Source organism: Carlito syrichta, unplaced genomic scaffold (genome assembly GCF_000164805.1).
Source record: "Carlito syrichta isolate Samal-C Ts95f unplaced genomic scaffold, Tarsius_syrichta-2.0.1 Scaffold303739, whole genome shotgun sequence".
NCBI classification, from domain to species: Eukaryota; Metazoa; Chordata; class Mammalia; order Primates; family Tarsiidae; genus Carlito; species Carlito syrichta.
The window spans coordinates 60,536-70,371 of NW_007247835.1; the positions used below are offsets into that span (position 1 = coordinate 60,536).

General features: G+C 43.1%; 1 pseudogene; it reads right to left on the reverse strand.

Annotated features, from left to right (window-relative positions):
* Positions 1-1,804: 1,804 nt before the first annotated feature.
* On the reverse strand, positions 1,805-2,497 carry LOC103261552 (annotated as a pseudogene).
* Positions 2,498-9,836: the final 7,339 nt, after the last annotated feature.

The window sequence follows — 9,836 nt, forward strand, 5'->3', positions numbered from 1 at the left end:
GAAGGGGATTCACACCCCCGTCTACTGACCACAATGTACCTCATCACATTGATGTCACATTCACTGAGTTGAATGAAAAGTTGTGACTTAGGTAAGCACAGAATGTAAACAAGTGAATAGCGTTAACGAAGAGTAAGTCGAGACACACATTGTCTATAGATAATGGTTAAATACCAACACCAGTCTCAAGCTTTGAAAGTCACTAGATAAATGGAAAATAAAACACAGAGCTCGGACAATGTCATCTGGAACCCACAAGTTCAATTATAAATAGTAAATCTTTACACTGAGTGCTTCTGGTATTTGACACTATTCTGAGTACATGATACATGAGGGAAGACTATCTCCCCAAAAAAAAGAAACTATTTTTTTTTTGAGGGCAGGCCCCTTGTAGTACAGCTTTTCCCTACAATAAGTGTTCTATGAACCCATCAGCATCAATATCCCAGGTTATGCTTTTGTGAGAGGGTGGATTCAGCTTTAGTAAATTTTTTTTTTTTTTTTTTTTTGAGATTCTTTCAACACATTTGCCCATTTCATGGTGGGTGATTTATGAGCCCACCTGCTCAAACTGTGCTGAGTGTTCAACAGTTTTTGACCCAGAATGGCATAGCCTCAATGCCCCAACCTCCCTATTCACCCCATCTCATCCCTAGTTACTTTTTTGTTTGTTTGTTTCCCCAGATGAACATAGTCCTCAAAGGGAAACGTTTTGCCAATGTGAAAGTGGTGAAACAAAAACATTAGAAGCACTAAAAGGCATCAAAACTGATGAGTTCAAAAACTGTTTTGAGCAGTGGAGAAAGCATCTCCACAGGTATATTGTATCAGAGACTACTTTGAAGGTGACTGAAGTTTAAACATGCAAGAGTAGTTAGGCATGGTGGCTCACACCTGTAATTCCAGAACTTTGGGAGGTGGAGGTGAGAGGATTGCCTGAGCCCCGGGGTTCGAGACCATTCTGAGCAACTTGGCGAGACCTGATCACTAAAATAAATCAAAAAATTAGCTGGGCTCGGTGGCTCAGCCTGTAATCCCAGAACTTTGGGAGGCCTAGGCAAGTGGATTGCCTGAGCCTGTGGGTTCGAGACCAGCCTGGGCAACTTGGTGAGACCTCAACTCTACAATAAATAATTTTTTTAAAAAATTAGCTGGGCATGGTGGCGTGTACATGTAGTTCCAGCTACTTGGAAGGCTGAGGTGGAAGAATCGTCTGAGCCCAGTAGGTTGAGGCTGCGGTGGCCATGAGCGTGCCACTGCACTCCAGCCTGAGTTACAGAGTGAGACTCTGACTCAAAACAAACAAATAAGCAAACAAAAATAAGCTGGTCATGGTGATGCATGCCTCTAGCGGAAGGATTGCCTAAGCCCAGAGGGTTGAGGCTGCAGTGGCCATGAGCATGTCACTGCACTCCAGCCTGGGCAACAAAGTGAGACTCCAACTCAAAAAAAAAAGTAAGAATAAGTACACAATTTTTTAATCAATGAATTCTGGATTTTTTTGGTTCCCCCCTGATATATTAATCTCAGATTGACCCAGTGAGGTAGGTGCAATGATTATATCTACTTTGCAGATGGGGCTACTTAGCCACAGATTACTTAAATGACTTATTTAATATCACTCGGTAGGTCACTCTTAGTGTTAGTATTAGACCCCAGATCAATCTTCTGGCTTTAAGACCTCAGCACCAACCACTATACAATTAATGAAAGTAATAATAATAATAGCAGCTAACCCTTAGATAAACCTACTATGTACCAGTCTCTGGTTTTTTGGTTTTGTTTTATTTTTGTTTTGAGTTTAAATGCATTTTATTTTTAAACAACCTACATGACACATTTTTCTTAAAAAAACAACACCTCCGCTCCAAATAAATCATGGTCAAAACAAATGAAGTTCAAGATGACATCAGTCCCATTTGTCTTAGATGCTGGTGTTGTCTGGATGTCAAACTGCAGCCAGTTATGATGACAGGTGATAGATCCAAAGTAATTGCCAAATTTATTAACATTTTTCCATCTCTAAATCATCCTTAAAGAAAATCATATATGGGGTCACACCATCCTCACAGTAGTCCAGTAGAGCAACCATGCCATCTGGATTCATGTTTTCACCAATAAAGAACTGGTAGCTTTTAAAATTAGCAAGGATGTGCTTGATTTGTTCTGCAGTCCCTGTCATAAAAGGTTTTACTCATTCCAGTCTCTGTTCTTCAAGTTTGCCTTTGATTGATTTCATGTAGCGTTTGAGGTACTTCTTGTAGCTTCCTGCAGGTGATGGTTCATGACAACATCAACACCAGTGATCACTGTGCTTTAGGTACCTTCACCCTCGGGGCCTTCAGCAGAGGCATTTCCACCAATGAGCAAGTCATCAATGTTACCCTCTGTCCTGCTGACCACCTCCAGGCACAGCCCGTCTGTCCACCATCTCCCAGATCTTGTAAATGTCGGAAAACATCTCATCCTGGCTGATGAAGTCCTGGTAGATAAACATGATGGCAGCGGAAGGGAGACAGCGGCACTAATTTAGCGGGAGCTCGGAGCTCGGTGGCGTGAGTGCAGTGCAGCTGGAGCAGCGCTTGGGGACGGGAGGGAGCAAGTAGAAAAGGTCCCAGTCTCTGTTTTAATTACACATTACTTTCTCTCATTCTAGTCACATCTCTATGAGGTTTGTACAATTATTGCTTTCATGTTACAGAGAGGGGACTGAGGTACAGACAAGCTAAATGACTTTTCCTAACTAATGCAGCTAGTAGGTGACAGAACTGGGCCTCAAGCCCTGGTATTTACAGTCTGCACAATTAGTGCCTAAAACTCAATTTTAATATGCATATTTTTAAATTTACTGGAGCATATTTGAAATTTGTAGAGCATACCCAGTTGTCAGTATATATTTTAAGACTCTACTTATCTCTCCAAACCAATTCCAGAGTACTCTTGCTCTCTCTCCCTCCCTCTCTCTCTCTCTCTCATTACAGTATAAAAATTATTATCGTGCCCCTGGGTCTATCACAAAAATGCCGGTTGGATATCCTAGGGTGACTTCAGCCTGGAAAATTTCCAATATATATTCAACTAAGACCTAAATATGTAATTCATGCCCTTAAAATACATTTTAAAATATTCCCATAGACAGAAAAGGGGATGAGAAAACAGGCTCAGGTTGAACTGAAGTGCATTAAAAAGCAAACAGACTTGTTTCTCGAATGAATTGAAGGCGCCATTGCCATCGTTGCTTGAGGGGCTTTGTATTTAAAGTTCACAGATTTAAGTCTGTGTATTCGGAACTTTAGAAAAATGCTGGCATCTCTCAGTGAGTCCTTCCGGCTTCCATGTGATGCACACGTGAGGCTACCTCAGCCCAGCCTGTACTGACCCCTCAAAGACTGCTTGGTCTTGTCTCCTGCCTCTACACCGGTCTCCCTCTTATCCCCCCAAATGAATCTTAAAGACCTCAGAGCCGGGCTCGGGGGCTCAGCCTGTAATCCTGTGCCTTTGGGAGGCTGAGGTGAGTGGATTGCCTGAGCCCAAGGGTTCAAGACCTGCCTGGGCAACTTGGCGAGACCTCATCTCTACAATAAATCAAAAATTAGCCCGGCGTGATGGCATGTGTCTGTAGTTCCAGCTGCTTGGAAGGCTGAGGCGGAAGGATCGCCGGAGCCCAGCAGGTCGAGGCTGAGGTGGCCGGGAGTGGCCATGCACTCCAGTCTGGGTGACAGAGTGAGACTCCAACTCAAAAAAAATAAAAAATAAAAATAAATAAAGACCTCAGGGTGAAGGTTTGCACTCCTCTGTATTCCTGCAACACCACTTCAACTGCCAGGCTCAGTATTTCTTGAGTTTAAGAAATAGGACTGCCAAATAATACATTGGTTTGCCATATGGATAGTGATGAGAAAGAGAAAAATATTCTAAAGTGTATGAATGTTATATAATATCTAGCATCTCTGTTTAACAACAACAACAACAATGACGACAAACAATGCTTCCTACACTCATTCAGAAAATCTGCCCTGGTTGGTGAGATCTGTCCCCTTATCACAATCTGGAGTCGGCTGATATTGTCAAGCAGAGAGAGACAAAATAGAGCAGCAGTCATGAATTTATCAATGTATTGATGTTCAATTAGAGAATGTTGAGAGAGCTGTGTTGACTCTTAGAACTCACACAGAATGTTAAGTAGAATGCAAGGAAATCTTCAAGTCTTTTTGACAAATATCCCGCTTCATTTCTCCACAGATAAACTTAGCAGAATGAGGTTGGGCTCAGTGGCTCAGCCTATCATCCCACCCCTTTGGGAGGCCGAGGCTAGTGAATTGCTGAGCCCTCGGATTTGAGTCCAGCCTGGGCAACTTGGCAAGACTTCGTCTCTACAATAAATCAAAAATGAGCCAGACGTGGAAGCGCACACCTGTAGTTCCAGCTACTTGGAAGGCTGAAGCAGAAGGATCGCAGGAGCCCAGCAGGTCAATGCTGGGGTGGCCGTGAGTGTGCCACTGCACTCCAGCCTGGGCGACTGAGTGAGAATCCAACTAAAAAAAAAAAACCAAAAAAACTTACCAGAATGGGACACTTGTCTTTTATTGTATTGGCATTACCGTTTTCATTCATTGGACTCAGATGAAGATTTCTCTAAGTGAAGCCAAAACGCTAAGTCTTTTCCTCATCCTGTCCTGTATGATTGCATATGCACATGCATACACACACCCAATATGTGAAATAAAAATGCTTTTTCTTTAGTAAAACGGCAACATATTTCTCATCTGAGAAATCCAATAAATATATGAATGTCATTTATTGCCTTTATAGAAACATTCACTTGCTACATATGATCTTGGCCTATGGTTAGAGTGGGCCTAAGAGATATTTTTTTTAAGTCAAAATCTCAAGTGGCAAAACACACAAATTAAGTGGGATTGTCCTATTATAAAAGGATCCATTTTTACATGTAAAAATGTAGATTTAAAGTGGTGTTTCTTTTAAAATTCTATGTGTTATCAAGCATTTTGTCAGTTACATTTGTGGCAGCTTGAAAGGAATATAGGCACCCACCTCTGTTTCCTTTGAGTTTATATTCTAATGTGCGGCTTGGTTCGTGTGAAATATACATGAGAACATGTAGTATTACAAAGCATTTATGATTAAGTGCCCAATGAAGATACACTAAGTAGGCATTCAGAAGAGAGCTAGAAAAAGAATTATGTGGTAGGCAGATACTATGAACTGAATGTTTGTGTCCCCCACCCCCCAATTCATACATTGCAGCCTAATCCTCAATGGGGTGGTATTAGGAAGTGAAACTTTGGGAAGTAATTAGGTAGTGAAGGTGAAGCCTGCATGAATGGGATTTGTGAGAAGAGACATCAGAGAGCTTGTTCTCTCCACCCTCCCCATCCTGCTCTGTGAAAATGCGACAAGACAATGACCATCTGAAACCGGGAAGAGATCCCCCACCATATCTGTCAGCACCTTGATCTTGCACTTGCCAGACTTCAGAAAGGACTGTGGGCAATCAATATCTGTTGTTTAAGCCACCCAGTCTGTGATCTTTTTGTTACGGCAGCCTGAACTGACTAAGATAGTAGCAGGTGTATCAGTTTTCTGTTGCTGTGTGACAAATCACCACAAACTCGGTGACTTACAATAACAGCCAGTTATTGGCTCACAGATCTATAGCTCTGAGGTTCACGCAGGCTCAGACTACTCTTTATTCAGGGTCTTATAAGGCTGAAATCAGGGTGTCAGACATATTGGATAATCAGGGTGTTATTCAAAGGTTCGGGGTAAGAATCTGCTTCCAAGCTCATTCAAGTAGTTGGAAAAATCCAGTCTTTTGTGATGGTACAGCTGAGGGTCTCATTTTCTCTTTGACTGTCAGCCAAGGCCCTTACTACTCCCTGGCCTTCTCCGACTTCAGAGCCAGGAACACTGCACTGAGTCCTTGTCTCACTTGTGTTCTTATCTGTTCCCAGTTGGAGAAAATGCTCTTCTTATGATGGACTCATGTGATTATGAGGTCTGACAATGAATTTGCGAACTCATCCTGAAAAAGTGCTACGTACCTCATTGATAAATATCACTATGGTCACCTTCAAAGTACGTTCCTTGGGAAGTTAGTACCTAGTCTACCCATCAAAGCAATTTGGGAACTCTTTTCTGGAATAGACATCGGAGCTGTCATCGTATTACCCTTGATGTCCTGATGTCATCAAAATGTCTTCCTTTCCATATTTCCTTTATCTTTGGGTGAAGAAAAAAGCCAGTGGGGCCAGATCAGGTGAGTAGGGAGGGTGTTTCAATACAGTTATTCATTTACTTGCTAAAAACTCCCTCACAGACAGTGTTGTGTGAGCGAGTACATTGCCATGATGCAATTGCTCCTTCGGGACCATTTCTGCACACACTTTTCTCATGCCAAGATTGCCAGTTAAGATTTTCCCAACCATTTCTCTATTAATGTTTATTTGATCTTCTATGCGTCTCACAGTCACTTGATGATTTCGATGCACAATTCGACAAATGTTTGCAGTGTTTTCATCAGTTCTGCTCATTACTGGCCATCTTGACCTCTCTTCATCAGTGATGCTTTCTCTCCCCTCAGAAAAATGTTTAATCCATTTCTACACTGCTGTTTTCTTCACGGCATTGTCCCCACAAACTTGGACTAACATGTCCCTGATTTCACTTCCACTCTTGCCAAACTTATCAAGAAATTTAACGTTTGTTCATTGCTCTAATTCAAGCTCTGACATTCTCGTGACAGCACACAAAAACAAGCAACAACAATAATGAATGCCACTCAGCAAGACACCACCACACATCAACATGAACACAGCTGTGAGACACTGATATACCAAGGTTATAAAACCTTACCAAGTCGTTTGTACAGGGTTGCCAACATAAGCACACAGTAGCAAGTTCGCAAACTTAATTGTCAGACATTATAGACGGCATCCATCCAGATAATCTTTTTTTGTAGTATAAAGCAACACAGAGGAGTGACAGTGCATCATATTCAGAGGTTTCACTCACACTCAAAGGAGGGGTTGATGCATGAATGAGGATTATTTGGGGCCATTCTTAGAATCCTGTCCCCATAGCAGGGAAGAAGCAATAAAGAAGGAGAACCAGAGTGCATCTTTTCTTTTTTTTTTTGAGTCACCCAGGCTGGAGTACAGTGGCAGGATTATGGCTACTACAGTGTCAACCTGCTGGGCTCAGGTGATTCTTCTACATCAGCCTTCCAAGTAGCCAGAACTACAGGTGTGTGCCACAATGCCTGGCAAATTTTTTTATTTATTGTAGAGATGAGATCTTGCCAAGTTGCCCAGGCTGGTCTCAAACAACTGGACTCAGGCAATCCTCTTGCCTCTGCCTCCCAAGGGCTGGGATTACAGATGTGAGCCACAATGCCCGACCCAGAGTGCATCTTAAAGAAAAGACAGGGCTGGGCTCAGTGACTCAGTCTGTAATCCCGCGCTTTGGGAGGTGGAGGTGAGTGAATTGCCTGAGCCCACGCGTTCGAGACCCGCCTGGGCAACTTGGCGAGACCTCATCTCTACAATAAATCAAAAATTAACCAGGCGTGGTAGCACATGGCTGTGGCTCCAGCTACTTGGAAGACTGAGGCAGAAGGATCTCTGGAGCCCAGCAGGTGGAGGCTGCGGTGGCTGGGAGCGTGCCACTGCCCTCCAGTCTGGGCGACAGAGTGAGACTCCAAATCAAAAAAAAGAAAAGAAAAGACAGGATAAGGATCAATAAATACACTAAAAAGTTGATTCCAGAGAAAGGAACCATTTATACATTTTAGTAGGTATTTATGAAATTCATATAACCATGTTGATATCTGAATATTGGGATTAAAATCATGAGCAAAGGAGACATGATTCCTGGCCTCATGAAGTTTACAGAGGAGTATGGCCCCAAGCAGAACTTTGTGAGTTTGCTTCCAGGGGACAGTGAATAGATCACAGTGGAGGGGGACAAAATCAATTCCTCTCAAGAGGTAACCCATGGCATAGTGCAGAGTGATGTGGGCATGTTCATAAAACAAAGTGTGTAGATAGGTGAAGCTTGAAGGTTGTTAGAAAGAGACAGGAAAGTTTGCATATTCAACCCAAGTGGCCTCCCGAAGGAAGAAGTAGAGATCCCCAATTTCCAAAAGGAGAGAGAGGAGAAGAGGAATGCTCTCTCCATATGCCAGATAAGCAATGGCAGAGTGGATTGAAGTGGCCCCCTGAGAGTTTGATGACACCAGTTTTCTTAAATGCAGATTATGCACCATATTTAGCTCTGTCCCAGAGTCTCAGAACAATATCCCAAGTTTTAACCTTTGCAATTTATCTCCAAGTCAACATTGTGGAAAGAGAATCAGACTGAGAAACACTACTATTTTGGTCTTGACTTTGCAACTAATGACTTTGGAAAAGACACTAAGTCTCTCTGGAAATCACTTTCCTCATCTGTAAAATGTAGGAGTTGAACTTGCTCAGAGAGAGTTATAAAATTAAAAAATGGATTGTAAAGTGAAATCAATTATCCATATAATCATGGCCTGAAAACCACTCCCCCCAACCCCACCAAGACAGCAAGAAAATCAGGGCAAACATGTTGGAGATGATTCCTGAGGGCTTTCTGGATAAATGCATACATCTACCTTTTCTATCTTACATGTCTAATGGACAGTCAAGATGCAGTAAAAATTTTGTTGTTGAAAAAAATTAAATGTGACAACCAACAGACCTATCCCTGAACACTTATAGAGCCAGGACTGAGAACAGAAATGGATGCCAAATACCATGTCTAAATGTTTAAAAGTTAGAGTTCAAGACAACAAACTCAGAAATGAAATATGTTCAATTCTCTTATCTTGACAAATATGCCTTCCTCACAGCCTGAAATGTTGGGTTTGAGTTGAGAAACCATGGAAACTGGTTCCCAGTCCATTCCCATTCCCCCACCTCCTAACTACACTGCCAGGGCTGTCTTGTAATCCAGTGTGCACACCCAGCCCACATGCCAAGCTCTGCCAAACCCCTTCAGTCACCCCCTTGGCTGCCATGTAGGACTTTGGGTGCACACACCAGCAGAGCATTTGGATCATAGGGGAGGGACCTAGGCTAGAGGTGACTAGGCAGGGCATTTGTGGGACATAGGCACCCAGAGCATGGTCTTGTGAGAGCCGATGAGGGCACTGGGTGGTCATGTCTCCTTGCCTTAAAGACTTTGTACCCTGGGGGGGGCACGGACAAAGGTAGGCCAGGGCAGGGGCCTCTGTGCTCTGAGTCTGCAAAGCTTTGATAGGCACCTGACAGACCCACCCAGGAGAACTGAGCACTTGTTTCTTTTGAAGACACAATGGGAACATCCAGCAATGCATGCCCTTTGGAGTCCCACTGCACACGAGAGAAATTTTCCAAGAGGCTTGTAACCCCCCATCCCGCTTGCCTGACCCTACACCTCCTCTTCCATCTTCTCCTCTCCTCAACTCTATGAGTGACAGTGTTAACCTACCAGCCCTTTCCCTTGTTTCAGGAAGTCTGTTCTGTCACCATTACTTAGTTGTATCATGCAATTTTGCCTAGGGAACTTTTGGAGTTTTTTTCATTTTTTTTCAATTCAGCGCAGGCCAGGTACAGTGGCTCGCGCAGAGTTTTTTTTTCATTTTTTTTCAATTCAGCGCAGGCCAGGTGCAGTGGCTCGCGCCTATAACCCCAGCATTTGGGAGACAAAGGTAGGAGGATAGCTTGAGCCCAGCAGTTCAAGAGCAGCCTGGGCAAAATAGTGAGACCCTGTCTCAGAAAAGAAAGGAAGAGGAAGAGGAAGAGGAGGGG